This window comes from Glycine max, chromosome 7, assembly GCF_000004515.6.
Source record: "Glycine max cultivar Williams 82 chromosome 7, Glycine_max_v4.0, whole genome shotgun sequence".
Classification (NCBI taxonomy): domain Eukaryota; kingdom Viridiplantae; phylum Streptophyta; class Magnoliopsida; order Fabales; family Fabaceae; genus Glycine; species Glycine max.
In genome coordinates this window covers 29,646,190-29,661,859 of record NC_038243.2, presented here as the reverse complement: position 1 = coordinate 29,661,859, position 15,670 = coordinate 29,646,190, and positions in this window count along the sequence as shown.

Genomic DNA, 15,670 nt, shown 5'->3' with positions numbered 1-15,670 from the left:
CAGCATTAAGGAGTTGGGGCGGTTGATGGGACCTCTCCAAATGCAAGCCTTCCGCAAGGTGTACATAAAGATTTTAGATTTGACCATAGCAGAGATATCCACGGAAGCTATTGTATCACTCACCCAATACTATGACCAGCCTTTGAGATGCTTCACGTTTGGAGACTTCCAATTAGTACCGACTGTTGAAGAATTTGAGGAGATTCTAGGATATCCTCTTGGGGGAAGGAAACCGTATCTTTTCTCCGGGTTTCTTCCCTCCTTGAGCAAGATTGCAGTTGTGGTCAGGGATTCGGCAAGAGAATTGGATCGTGTAAAGCAAACTCGAAACGGCGTAGTAGGCCTACCACGGAAGTACTTAGAAGGCAAGGCAAGGGATACAGCGAATCAAGAGGAGTGGGTCCCGTTTATGGACATATTAGCATTGCTAATCTTTGGGGTTTTCCTCTTTCCAAACGTGGATGGTTTGGTGGACCTAGCCGCAATTGATGCTTTCCTTGCATATCACCATGGCAAAGAAAGCCTGGTGGTAGCTATCTTGGCAGACTTATTTGACACATTTGACCGAAGGTGCGTGAAGAGTAGTGCACGGATCATCTGCTGTTTACCCGCTCTTTGTGTATGGTTGGTTTCGCACCTATTCCAACAAGACATAAGGCATCCATGTTCGCTCCGAAGCCATCGCTCCTGTGTCGAAAAAAGAAGAGTAGATTGGGACCAACACATGGCTGGGATAGGAGGCAGAACAATCAACTGGTTTCCTCGATGGAAGGAAGGAAATGAGGGAGTTCTCTTCTCATGTGGGGACTACCCAAACATCCCATTGATAGGAATGAGGGGTTGCATTAACTACAATCCCGCACTTGCTATAAGACAGTTAGGGTACCCCATGAAGGGAGCACCGGCGGAAGAGAGCCTTTCTATTTTCCTTGTGAGAGATTTCGGAGCGCAAGGTTTCAAGGTTATACAAAGAGTCCATAAGACGTGGGAAGGCCCGTTAAGGAAAGATAAAGAACTTAGGGGCATCCGTAATGGCATCATCGGTGGTTATCATGAATGGCTGAAAGTTCGTACACGAGGGTTAGATTGGCTCTCCAAGTTGAAAATTATAAATGAGGAGAACTTCGAAGCTCTGGAAGAGGATAAAGAAGTCCGAGCTCTAAAAACCAAACTAGGAAAAGCAATACTTGCCAAAGAAAAATTCAAGTTGGTCACTACAGACGTCTGGAAAGAGTGTGTCGAGTTACGAGAAGAAAATACAGCTACCGCAAGAGCCCATGAACAAGAAACCAAGAGGTCTCGCAAGGAAGAGCATGGCCGAGACAAATTCCGTGGAGCTTTGTGGGGCAGCAACAGTGAGCTCAAGCTTCAAAGGGAAGAGAGAGACCAATCACGAGCACATTGCGTGGTCTTGAAAGAGGAGTTAGCTACTTGCTCAAGGTCCAAAAGAAACTTGTCTCAGCGTTTATGCGAGACAGAGACCAACATGTTAGCCATCGTTAGCAAGTACCAAGAAGAACTAAATCTAGTCACGGCCCACGAGCATAAAGTGGCGGACGAGTATGCCCAAGTGTACGCAGAAAAGGAGGCTAGAGGAAGGGTGATCGACTCGTTACATCAAGAGGCAACAATGTGGATGGATCGATTTGATCTTACCTTGAACGGGAGTCAAGAACTTCCCCGATTTGCTCTTACCTTGAACGGGAGTCAAGAACTTCCCCGATTGCTAGCCAAGGCCAAAGTAATGGCGGACACCTACTCCGCCCCCGAGGAGATCCACGGACTTCTCAGCTATTGTCAGCATATGATAGACTTAATGACCCATATAATTAGAAATCGCTAGGAAGTTTGTATTGTCGCTCAGATCTTGACTAGTTATAACTTTCTGAATAAAATGAGTTTATCCCATGTTTTTACTCCAAAGATCAGTGCCAATCAAATCACCTCCGCATTTTATCTCTAGCATGTATTCATTTTTCTTTACCTACTCCTCACGTTTGGTTTTTTAGGAAAAACGCCATAACTAAACACGCCCCAAGGCATCCCTATCGCACCAGATCCAAATCAAGGACGATGGGTGACTAAGAGGAGACACAGGAACAGATGAAAGCCGACATGTCGGCTTTGAAAGAGAAAATGGCTTCCATGTTGGAGGCCATGTTAGGGATGAGACAACTCATGGAGAATAACGTGGCCACCGCTGCCGTTGTTAGTTCGGCTGCTGAAGCAGACCCAACTCTCCCAGCTATCGCACACCATCCTCTCCCAAACGCGGTAGGATGAGAAAAGAGCACACTGGGGCACATCAGCAACCCCCATCCGGGATACAACCAGGTGGCTTACCCTTATGGACTACCACCTAATTACACGCCACCAGTCATGCGTGATGACGCGGGTCATGTCCCTTCCCCCGTCCTTGAAGGGGAGCCTCCTCGACAGTCAGACGAGGTTCACAAGGATCATAGAGAGTATGCCCAAGTAGACGTCGATTTCTACCCCCCGGTCCCCGTCGAGGGTCTGGCACCCAACGTACTGCCTCAACCCAACCTCCCAGCACAACCAATATTCTTGTCCACAGAGGGACCACCCCCGGCGGCGGAAGAAAGAAGGAAACTCGATCTCATCGAGGAGAGATTGAGCGCTATTGAAGGCTTTGGAGACTATCCGTTCGCGGACATGACAGATCTTTGCTTGGTACCTGATGTCGTCATCCCCCCAAAATTCAAGGTACCTGATTTCGACAAGTACAAAGGGATGACTTGTCCTAAGAACCATCTCAAGATGTATTGTCGCAAGATGGGGGCGCATTCTAGGGATGAAAAGTTGTTAATGCACTTTTTCCAAGATAGCTTGGCTGGAGCCGCGGTCATTTGGTACACTAATCTGGAAGCTTCCCGCATCCGTACTTGGAAGGATCTGATCACTATCTTCCTTAGGCAATATCAGTACAATTCCGATATGGCTCCTGATCACACTCAGTTGCAGAACATGGTTAAAAAGGAAGGTGAGACCTTTAAAGAGTACGCCCAGCGGTGGAGGGACCTGGCAGCACAAGTGGCCCCTCCCATGGTCGAGAGGGAGATGATTACCATAATGGTAGACACCTTACTGGTGTTTTACTATGAGAAGATGGTAGGCTATATGCCCTCCAGCTTCGCGGACTTGGTATTTGCCGGGGAGAGAATCAAAGTAGGTTTGAAGAGAGGGAAGTTCGATTACGTCTCCTTCACAAGTACCAATGCTAGGAGGATCGGAGCAACTGAGGGAAAAAAGGAAGGAAGGAGATACCCATGCCGTCACTTCAGCACCCGCATGGGTCAAGCCACCACAGACCTCTCATGGTACCCATCAGTACGTGCAACATCACCCGAGCTTCTCAGCTTGCACCGGGGACTCTTCCAATTCAGCACCCGTACAGCCTAGTGCGCCTGCACCCATCCAGAGGGAGGGCCCCCAAGCTCCGACTCCAACCACGACTGGCCCGGCCGGCAATGCTCACTTTGGCGCTGGTTCCAACGTGATGAGGAACTTTCCCCCAAGGCCAACTCCAGAATTCACCCCAATCCCAATGGCGTATGAAGACCTCTTGCCGTCCTTCATCGCCAATCAAATGGCTGTGATATCTCCTGAGAAGATCTATCAACCTCCTTTCCCAAAGTGATATAACCCTGACGCAACTTGCGCATACCATGGGAAAACCCCGGGCCACTCTACCGAAAAATGCATGGCCCTTAAATACAAGGTCCAACATTTGATAGACGTCAGATGACTGATGTTTCAAGAGGATCGGCGCAACGTGAAAACAAACCCGCTCGCCAATCATGGAGGGGGAGCAGTTAATGTCATCGAGTCGGGTAGGCCACGCAGGTCTAAGCCTTTAAAGGACATGATGACCCCCACGAGGTTTATCTACGAGGCCCTACAAAAGGGGGGCATAATTCCCCATGGTGGGCACGGAGAGGATTCCTTTTTGATTCATCCCGACTGATGGAAGCTTGCTTGTGGAGCTTCTATGGAGGCTGGATCTTTGAGCTTCAATGAGGTCCTTTAATGGTGATTTTCCACCATGGAGATGCAGCGGAAGACAAAGGAGAAGAGGTGAGAGGAGGCGCCATCCACTAAGTAATAAGCCATGGAAGAAGGAGCTTCACCACCAAGATGAGCCTTGGATAAGAAGCTTGGAGAGAATGCTTCAATGGAGGAAAAGAAAGAGGGAGAGAAAGAGAGAGGGGGGAGCACAAAATTGAAGGAATAAAAGAGGGAGAGAAGTGGAACTTTGAAGTATGTCTCACAAGACTCTCATTCATCAAAGTTATAACAAGTGTTACACATGTTTCTATTTATAGACTAGGTAGCTTCCTTGAGAAGCTTTCTTGAGAAAACTTCCTTGAGAAGCTTCTTTGAGAAAACTTCCTTGAGAAGCTAGAGCTTAGCTACACACACCCCTCTAATAACTAAGCTCACCTCTTTGAGAAGCTTCCTTGAAAAGATTCCCAAAGAAGCTAGAGCTTAGCTACACACACCTCTCTAATAGCTAAGCTCACCTCCTTGAGATGAGAAGCTAGAACTTAGCTACACACCCCCTATAATAGCTAAGCTCACCCCCATGACAAAATACATGAAAATACAAAAAAAGTCCCTACTACAAAGACTACTCAAAATGCCTCGAAATACAAGGCTAAAACCCTATACTACTAGAATGGCCAAAATACAAGGCCTAAATGAAGGAAAAAACCTATTCTAATATTTACAAAGATAAGCGGGCTCATACTTAGCCCATGGGCTCAAAATCTACCCTAAGGCTCATGAGAACCCTAGGGCCTTCCCTTGGATCTCTGGCCCAATCTACTTAGAGTCTTCTATCCAATGCCCTTGCAGGGTAGGATAACATGGAAACATGTTTAGTAGTGGAGGACCTGTTGCAACAGATGATAGATCGAGGCCGACTGGAAGTCGGCGATGAGGGGAGTGAAGAGCAGCATATATGTATGCAGTCCGCAGATGAGAGAAGTTTTGGAAGGCCTAAGCCTATGGTGGTATATTTCACCAAAGACGCAGCTCCCTAAACGCCCCGATACCCCTCGGTAGTTAAACCTGTTTCATTTCCATACCGAAACAGCTATGCAGTTCCGTGGAGGTATGCACCTCCAAGCGAAAGGAAGGAAGAGGCCACCGATATCAGCTCGTTGCTAGCCAAGGTAACCAATATCACGGGGTTGAGCGGCGTGACCCACAGCGGTCGCGTGTTTGCACCCCCTTACCTGCCGACACAACCCACAAACGTTAAAGGGAAGGCAAAGATAGTGGAAGAACAAAATGACAAAATGACCCTCACTCCGAACGAGGATATTCCAGTGAAAGGTCTTCCGGAAAAAAGGGATGGCTATGGCAAGAAAGAAGTATCGCTAGAGGAGGCAGGCAAGTTCCTCCGCATTATTTAGCAAAGCAAGTTCAAGGTCATTGAGCAGCACAACAAAACCCTGACCAGGGTCTCTTTTTTGGAACTACTCATGAGCTCTGAGCCTCATCGGGCTTTGCTAGTAAAGGTCTTGAACGAAGCTCATGTGGCCCAAGATATCTCTATAGAAGGCTTTGGAGGACTCGTCAATAACATCACCGCCAACAACTATCTCGCCTTCGCCGAAGAAGAAATCCATGCCGAGGGGAAAGGGCATAACAGGGCTTTGCATGTGTCTGTCAAATGCATGGATCACGTTGTGGCCAAGGTACTCATCGATAATGGTTCCAGTTTAAATGTAATGCCTAAAAAGCACGTTGGAGAAATTTCCATTTAATGCTTCCCATCTAAAGCCAAGTTCCATGGTGGTCCGTGCCTTCGACGGCACCCGCCGAGAGATCGACCTCCCTGTACAGATAGGCCCCCATACCTGTCAGGTTACCTTCCAAGTAATGGATATTAACCCGGCTTACAGCTGTCTTTTGGGACGCCCGTGGATTCACTCGGTTGGAGTTGTTCCCTCTACACTCCACCAAAAATTGAAATTCGTAGTAGAGAGGCATTTGGTTATTGTGTCGGGCGAGGAAGACATCTTGGTAAGTTGCCCGTCCTCTATGCCATATGTGGAAGCCGCGAAGGAGTCATTAGAAACAGCCTTCCAGTCTTTTGAGGTAGTAAGCATTGCCTCCGTAGATTCCTTCTCTGGGAAACCTTGCCTGTCCAATACGGCAGTAATGGTGGCCCGGGTGATGTTGGGGAATGGTTATGAGCCCGAAATGGGTTTAGGCAAGAACAACGGCGGCAGAACCAGCCTGATAAGCACCAGAGGAAACTGTGGGAAGTTTGGGTTAGGCTATAAACCCACACAAGCAAACATAAGAAAAAGTGTTGCGGGAAGGAAGGGCGGAAGCCAAGGCTCGCAATTGGGACAAAAAGTCGAAGGGGGCCCGCCCTGCCACATCAGTAGGAGCTTTATAAGCGCGGGTCTAGGACACGAAGGCCAAGTCGTTGTGATATGTGAGGATGACTCTCCGAGTGGGTCGGATTTGGTACGACCATGCCCTCCTGGTTTTCGACTAGGAAATTGGTGAGTGGAGGAGCGCTCGGACATTTACGCGACAAGCATAATGTAACCCTTTGTGGCTTTTAAACTCTACGGTTGGGCCTAGGCTTTAGAGTTTCCTTTTGTTAAGGCTTTATGTCTTTTGTTCCTAAATTTATAATATCAAGATCTTTCTTCATCTGTTCCTGCGTCTCTACCCATTCTCATTCATTTGCATGTTTATTTCTTCATGCTAAAAACGCCAGATCCGACGACGAGTCCCTCGAAGGTACTAATACCTGGGACTTGACCATCGATTTCAAGCAAGAAACAGGTCAGACGGAAGGTGAAGAGGACGAAGATGTGGGACTTCCCCAGGAGTTGGAGAAGATAGTCGTCCATGAGGACCAAGAGATGGGGACTCATCAAGAAGAGATGGAACTAGTGGACTTAGGAACCGGCAGTGGGGAAAAGGAAGTAAAGATAGGCACGGGTATGATCGCACCCATCCGTGAAGAATTGATAGCCCTGCTAAAAGACTACCAAGACATCTTTGCTTGGCCATACCAAGATATGCTCGGTTTGAGTTCTGACATCGTACAACACAGATTACCTCTAAATCCTGAGTGTTCCCCGATAAAACAAAAACTAAGGAGGATGAAGCCGGAGACATCCTTGAAAATAAAAGAAGAGGTAAAGAAACAATTTGATGCTGGTTTTTTGGCTGTTGCTCGGTACCTAGAATAGGTTGCCAACATTGTACCAGTCTCTAAGAAGGATGGGAAGGTGCGAATGTGTGTGGATTATCGGGACCTGAATCGAGCCAGTCCCAAGGACTATTTTCCTCTGCCGCACATCGATATCCTCGTGGATAATACGGCCAATTTTGCGTTGTTTTCCTTCATGGATGGGTTCTCCGGTTACAATCAGATAAAAATGGTGCCGAAGGATATGGAAAAGACTACCTTCATCACCCTACGGGGGATGTTCTGTTATAAGGTGATGTCTTTTGGACTCAAGAACGTTGGAGCAACTTATCAACGGGCTATGGTAGCTTTGTTCTACGATATGATGCATCGAGAAATCGAGGTCTATGTGGACGACATAATTGCCAAGTCTAAGACCGAGGAGGAACACCTTGTCAACTTGCGGAATTTGTTCGAAAGGCTTAGGAAATATCAATTGAGGTTAAACCCTGCTAAGTGCACCTTCGGGGTTAAGTCAGGGAAATTGCTAGGTTTCATCGTAAGCCAGAAAGGGATAGAGGTGGACCCCCAAAAGGTGAAAGCCATCCTTGAGATCCTAGAACCGCATACCGAGAGGCAGGTCCGAGGTTTCCTGGGGCGTTTGAACTACATTGCCAGATTCATATCACAGCTCACCGCTATCTGTGAGTCGTTGTTCAAACTCTTACGCAAAAATCAATCTGTCTGTTGGAATGAGGATTGTCAAGAGGCGTTTGGAAGGATCAAACAGTGTCTCATGAACCCTCCCGTGCTTATGCCGCCGGTACCCGGAAGGCCTCTCATCTTGTATATGACAATTTTTGACGAATCGATGGGATGTATGCTAGGACAACATGACGAGTTCGGGAAGAGAGAGTGCGTTGTCTACTACTTGAGTAAGAAGTTCACGGCCTGTGAAATGAACTACTCCCTGCTCGAAAGAACGGGTTGTGCTTTAGTCTGGGCGTCCCACCGTCTAAGACAATACATGCTGAGCCATACCACCTGGTTGATATCCAAGATGGACCCGGTTAAGTACATCTTTGAGAAGCCTGCTCTCACAGGGTGGATTGCCTGGTGGCAGGTTTTGCTATCCGAGTTCGATATAGTCTACGTCACCCAAAAGGCGATAAAAGGAAGCACCTTGGCAGATTATTTGGCTCAGCAGGCTCTCAACAACTATCAACCCATGCATCCCGAATTCCCGGATGAGGACATCGTGGCCTTGTTTGAGGAAAAGCTAGACGAGGACCGGGACAAGTGGATCGTGTGGTTTGATGGAGCGTCAAACGTTTTAGGCCATGGCGTTGGAGCAGTATTGGTCTCTTCGGACAATCAATGTATACCTTTCACAGCCAGGCTGGGGTTTGACTACACCAACATTATGGTTGAGTATGAAGCGTGTGCCCTGGCCGTCCAGGCAGCAATTGACTCCAATGTCAAGCTACTCGAGGTGTACGGGGACTCAGCACTGGTGATCCACCAGCTGAGAGGGGAATGGGAAACTAGAGCCCCAAGTTGATACCCTACCAAACCTATATCAAGGAGTTGGCTGGTTCCTTTGATGAGATCTCCTTCCATCATGTTCCCCGAGAGGAAAATCAGATGGCGGATGCGCTTGCCACTTTGGCGTCCATGTTCCAGCGAACATCGCACGGGGACCTACCATACATTGAGTTCTGGTGTCGTGGCAGACCCGCACATTGTTGTCAGGTGGAAGAGGAACGGGACGATAAGCCTTGGTATTTCGATATCAAACGATACATTGAAAGCAAAGAGTACCCACCGGAGGCTTCCGACAATGACAAAAGGACATTGAGGAGATTGGCGGCCGGCTTCTTCATGAGCGGAAGCATACTGTACAAGAGAAACCATGACATGGTTTTGCTACGCTGCGTGAATGCTAAGGAAGCAGAAAGCATGCTGGGGGAGGTCCATGAGGGCTCTTTTGGTACGCACGCTAATGGGCATGCCATGGCTAGAAAAATCTTAAGGGCATGTTACTATGCGCTCACCATGGAGAACGATTGCTGCCTCCATGTGAGGAGATGTCACAAATGCCAGACATTCACAGACAATGTCAACGCTCTGTCCCTACCTCTGAATGTCTTGGCCGCGCCGTGGCCGTTTTCCATGTAGGGAATAGACGTGATTGGGGCCATAGAACCCAAAGCTGCAAATGGACATCATTTCATCCTAGTGGCAATTGATTACTTCACTAAGTGGGTTGAAGCCGCGTCATATACTAGCGTCACCAGGAGTGTGGTGGTCAGGTTCATTAAGAGGGAAATCATCTGCCGATACGATTTGCCGAGGAAGATTATCATGGACAAACACCAACTTGAATGACAAGATGATGGGGGAAATGTGCGAGGAGTTTAAAATCCATCATCACAATTCCATGCCCTACCGACCAAAGATGAACGGAGCCGTGGAAGCAGCCAATAAGAATATTAAGAAAATTATTTAGAAGAGACAGTGTTGTACAAAGATTGGCATGAGATGTTGCCTTTTGCCCTACATGGATACTGTCATACCCTAATTTCGTCCGGGGATTATTACTTGATGACATGCAATCTTTGGTTAGCCGCTTTGAGATACTTGGCGTCCTTTGTTGCACAATAAATGAAGTCCCGAGATGTCTCATAAATCTAAAGGAAGTAGGCTTGCACGATCCGTGAAATTCTGTAATGTGGCGGAAGTCGAAAAGAGGTGTTGTTGCGCAATCCGTAAGTTTCCGTAACTTCTTCGAAAGCTAAAAAAGAGTAAATACATAATCCGTAAGTATTCGTAACCTTGCGGAAGGAAAATAAGTATCGTTACGAAATTCGTAAAGTTTCGTAACATTACGGAAAAAGAATTACAAAAAAATAGAAAAGAGGGGTCATTTAGTAAAAAGGGGGGTGTAAATAGCAACCAGGCCCACTTGGGCCCTCCAGAAGATTCCTCCAGAAGGCTGTTGCTTCTGGAGGAAGCAACCTTGCTCGCCTGGGCGAGCTGGGCGGCAAGCTTCTCCCCTATTTTGCTATAAATAGGGGAAGAAGTGAAGAAGAAAAGGGTTCAGCCCCTTAGGCACTTCTCTCTCTTTCGAATTTGCTTAGGAAAATTGTTTCCGTGAAGAAAGTACAAGCCGAGGCGCTTCCGTAACGTTTTCGTAACGTTTCCATGAGTAATTACGTGAAGATTCTCGACCGTTCTTCAAGATTCATCGTTCGTTCTTCGTTTTCTTCAGTCTTCAACGGGTAAGTACCTCAAACCAAGCTTTTCAATTCATTATATGTACCCGTGGTGATCCACATTTTGCTTCATGTATTTTCATTCTCGTTTTCATTTACTTTTTATACCCCCTTTTGACGTGCTTAAGCCATTTATTTAAGTCATTTCTCGCTTAATCTAAAAATAAAATAAATTTCCACCGATCGTTTGAATTGTATCATCCGTTAATTTCGGTTAAAATGAATTCCGACCGTTCGGTCGTGCCATAACCACGTTGGAAATCAAAAAAGAGGTAAAATAATAATATAATAATCAAAAAATATTTTTAGTAAAGTAAAGCGGAAAATCAATCGGACGTTTTCTCTTTGGGATTTCTCATTCTTAATTGAATTGACTAATAACTAAAGTGAAACTAAGGCTAAAATCAAACTCGCCTTGTCAAGCTCGTCCACAAAAGTAGGTTTTTTGAAAGTTTATCATTTCAGTTTCTCACTAAGTAAAAAGGATCATTCTTAAGGTCCAACGCCTTAAAATGATCACCCCTCAAGTAAAGAGAATCACTTGATTCACGCTTAAGGAAGAACTACGTAGGTCTGATTTCCTTTCCAAAGGAGGATACGTAGGAGCAAAAGCCCCGCTTTTGTTGACCTCAAAAAATAAAAAGAAATAAAAGGTAACATAACACAATTTTCACAATTCTAAAAAATAGGCTGTTGTCCTTCGAGACAAACGTAAGAGGTGATAATACCTTCCTCAAGCGTAAATACAACTCTCGAACTTAGAATTTTTATTTTGACCGGTTTCCTTCGGTTTTTCCAACGTTTCCCACAAATAAACGTTGGTGGCGACTCCGCGCACCTTTCCTCCTTTGGAAAGCGCACCCGTGAGCCTCGCCCTCGCTCGCCCGCGAAGGGCACGTTGCGACAGATACCGAACCTCGGTACGAACTTTTACTGGGGCAACACCGTACTCCTTGGTTTATGGGAAGGAAGCGGTACTCCCGTTTGAGGTAGAGGTCCCTTCCTAGAGGATACTAGCGGAATCGGGCCTAGAAGAATCAGAGTGGGCTCAAACACGCTACGACCAACTCAACCTTATTGAAGGTAAGCGCTTGACGGCCATGAGCCATGGGCGCCTGTATCAACAAAGGATGAAGAATGCGTTCGACAAGAAGGTGCGCTCGCGCAAGTTCCTTGAGGGGGACCTTGTGCTGAAAAAGGTGTCCCACGCCGTTAAAGATAATCGAGGGAAGTGGGCCCCGAACTACGAAGGCCTTTCGTTGTAAAAAGGGCTTTTTCCGGAGGGGCTCTGGTGCTCACCAACATGGATGGCGAGGAGCTACCTTCACCTGTGAACTCCGATGTTGTCAAGCAATACTACGCTTAGCATCTGGGGCAATTGAGGAAGTCAACTGCATGTTCTTTTATTTTTGTATGTCCTTCTTGGTTTCCCCTAGGGATTCCTGTCCGTTGTAATTTCTCAGCAGAGTCTTTTAAAAGAAAAGAATATGCATTTGAGGTTCCGGTCCTCACTTTGTGTTTCAAACTATGTCCAGAATTTGATAACTTGAGCCTTTTTGCTCAGTCCATGGGATGCCCCAAGCGTTTAATTAAAATTGAACTTGACCAGCTTTCACTAAAAGGATTATTGCATTTGAAAACGCTCATGCATATGCATACGCATGCATATTTTGTTATCTTATGGCAGGAGCAGAATTGTCTTAGGCAGTGGTCAAATGCCGGGACGGGTCTAAAGGCAGAAACTAATCGAGGTAAAACGGTAATGCGGCCACGGTTTGCTGCGGGATGTCGTTTCCTGCTTTCAGGTACGTAGGCACGGACGCAAGTAGAGGCTAGGATCACGATCGATAGATCGTCATCTCATGCCTAGCACTGGACAAGCGGGAAGCGCAGCTGGGGGACAACCTAGTATCCTTTAAACTCCCAGTAATTATTACTGTTGTGTCTTTAAAGTAAATATCGGATGCCTCATCTACCCTAAAGGGGGTTCGAGTAAGCGAACGCCGACCCTTAGAGAGCACATACTTGTGTCTTAAAAAAAAAAATACAGGTTAGCTCGCCTGGGCTAGCTGAGCTCGCCTGCACCTGGAAACATAAAAACGAGGGAGATGGAGTTTTTCTCCACCCAAAACTCTCCCCCCTCATTCAAAAAACATAAACACCCACAGGATTTGTGGATTTTCACCCCTAGGCCACCATTTTTGCGCTTTTGCTTCCATTCTTAGTGTTTTTGGTCACTCCATACAAGTAAGTGCACTACCCTTTGATTTCTAGCTTTCCATTGATGTCTTTTATGCTTTGAATGATATATAATTTGGCCAAATCCGTGAGACAATTTGGGGTAAATTTATGCTTTGTTTCTTTGAATTAGGGGGTTGTAGGGGATGGCCTTAGGCCTAGGTTGTGTTTTGAAATAATGGGGCAAGCCACATTGCCCCTATTCCCTTGTTATTGGCACCCAAAAGTGTGCCCACCAAGTGCTCGGTGAAATGCCTCAATGAAATTTGGGCGTGGTTTTGTGAACTTTGGATTGTGGGGCTGATTTGTGTGTATATGGACAGCATGTAGAGGTTAGAATAAGTGCCCAAATTAAGGACTTGAACCTAGGAATCCAAGCCTTTGGTTTTGAGTGCAAGAAAGCATGAAAATGAAAGCATTGTGATAGGGATTTCCCTTTTGGCCAGCAGCTGATTTTTTGGGCTACACCATGATGTTTGCCTTACACCTAGATTTTTTAGAATGTTGTTCATCATGCACACATAGATGTAGATTAGGTGGAAAAATACCTCACAAGATATATGTATGTTGCATATAGATAGAAAAAGATACCTCACCAAAAACCTTGTTGAATTGAAATGTAATTTGAGTAGCGAGATACTTGAATATGCATGAAATGTAATTTCTTTTGTAGCAAAGATTCTTTGAATATGCATGTGTACAAATTTAGCAATGACATGAGTGTATATGATCTTTGGGTAGCAGGAATACTTCAAGTATGTATGTGTATAAGTTTAGCAAAGAAATGCATGTATATAATTTGGGTAGCAAAATGCTTTGAATATGCATGAATATGTTTTTTAGGTAACCGAGCATCTCGCGTGCATGCATGATCATAAAAGTATGTATGTGCGTTTGCCCTAAATTGATGTTTGTGTTGGAAGCAATTGTATGCCATTGTTACTTGGTCAGCCTTGAAATTGACACTTCCTTGTAAATTAACTTTCCAAACATTTGTCCTCGCAAGAAATGGCTCCAAAAAAGCTTTCCACGAAGAGGTCTAGGAGAGACGCCGCGGCGGAAAGGTCCAGTGCCGCCCCCAGGTTTGATAGCCACCGTTTCTGGAGCGCCGAGCACCAGCAGCGCTTCGAGGCCATCAAAGGATGGTCGTTCCACAGAGAGAGGCGCGTCCAGCTCAGGGAGGATGAGTATACAGATTTTCAGGAGGAGATAGCTCGCAGGCATTGGACGTCACTGGTGACTCCCATGGCTAAGTTTGACCCTGAGGTAGTCTTGGAGTTTTATGCTAATGCTTGACCCACAGAGGAGGGAGTGCGAGACATGCGTTCATGGGTAAGGGGTCAGTGGATTCCCTTTGACGCAGATGCCATCAGCCAGTTCCTGGGTGACCTGCTAGTGTTGGAGGAAGGCCAACAGTGCGAGTTTAGCCAGAGGAGGAACAGGGCCGATGGGTTCGACGAGGAGGCCATTGCCCAACTATTATGCACCCCGGGGCAGGATTTCACCCGGACCGCTACAGGGAGGCGGGTACGGATCATGTGCACCAGCATGACCACTTTGACCCAGACGTGGATGACATTGCTGCTCAGCAATGTCTTGCCTAGCGATCATAACTCTGATCTCCCTCTGCTCAAGTGCCAGTTGGTGTATGCCATCCTGACACGGATGAGCATCCACATGGCCCAGGTGATTGCTGACGCCATCTATTTGTTTGCAGGTTTGCCACCCACCAGGCACCCTCTAGACCCGGATAAGTCTAACAGGGCCCTGGGATTTTCGGCATTGATCACGGGCCTCTGCCAGTCGTTCGGGGTTCCCGTCACCCCCACTAAGGTGATCTGACCGCCGATCACCCGGGCCTTCATCGAGAAGTATTGCACGCCTAGGCAGGCGCAGGGTGATGCACCTCAGGCCGCAGACGCACCACCACCACCTCATCAGGCCGATCCCACTGGATCACTAGGCATGGAGCCTTATCTACAACACTTGGTTTGCCAGCAGGCGGCCAACCACTGGGGGCAAGTGCAGATACATGAGTGTCTCTACCGGTTCAGTCTCAGTCAGCAGGGGCAGGGTTTTGCTCCTTTTGCATGACCTACTCCAGAGCAGTTTGGGGCTGAAGTCGCATGGCCCGAGGCCCAACAGGGGAGGAGCCCGCAGGATCCCCCGGTGAGGCAGAGGAGGCCCGTATGGATGAAGAAATGACGGACTTGCTTAGTTTCTTGGGAGGAAGCAGAGCCTCATGACCGAGGTCACCACACTTTTGTTATTGACATTACTATTTTCTGTTATTTTCTATATTGCTATTGACATTACTGTTTTCTGTTATTGTCTATATGGTTACTAACATTACTATTATTATTTTGCGTTTCTGTTAGAAATTTTTGGCGTTATGGCTCTCAGTTATTTTGTCACCGTTTTTGTGACTTACCATTTCGTGCGTTCTTTTCATTTACCTTGTGGTTAGGTGTAAGTAGGTAGTGTGCGCCCCCATCCACACGATCTTTTTAGAGAGAAAAAGAAAAAAAGGGAGAGAAAATGAAAAAATGATAATAACTTAAAAAAGGAAAGGATAAAAGAAAAGAAAAAAAATAGCAAGCAAGAAAAGAAAAAGAAGGAAGAAAAAAAGAAAAAAATAATAAAAAAAGTTGTCTAGCTAAAAAACAACATGCTTGTGAAAGGAGATAACTTCCAACTTTTCTTTAACAAAATTCACTGATCATAACCAGTTTTTGAAAAAATGTGTATACACCTGAAGGGTGAATGCTGTGAAAGTTTTCCCGAACGCCCAAAAATGGACTCGGATGAATGCACAAATTGATAAAAGAACATATTTTGGAAACACTGGGTTGACTAAAGTAGAGAAAATGAATCATGAGCCCTAGCATCACATGACCAAAAAAATTTCAACACTTGAGTGTCCCCATAGGTGCATGCATGACTAGTTTTGCATAAAATTTCCAAATCATCA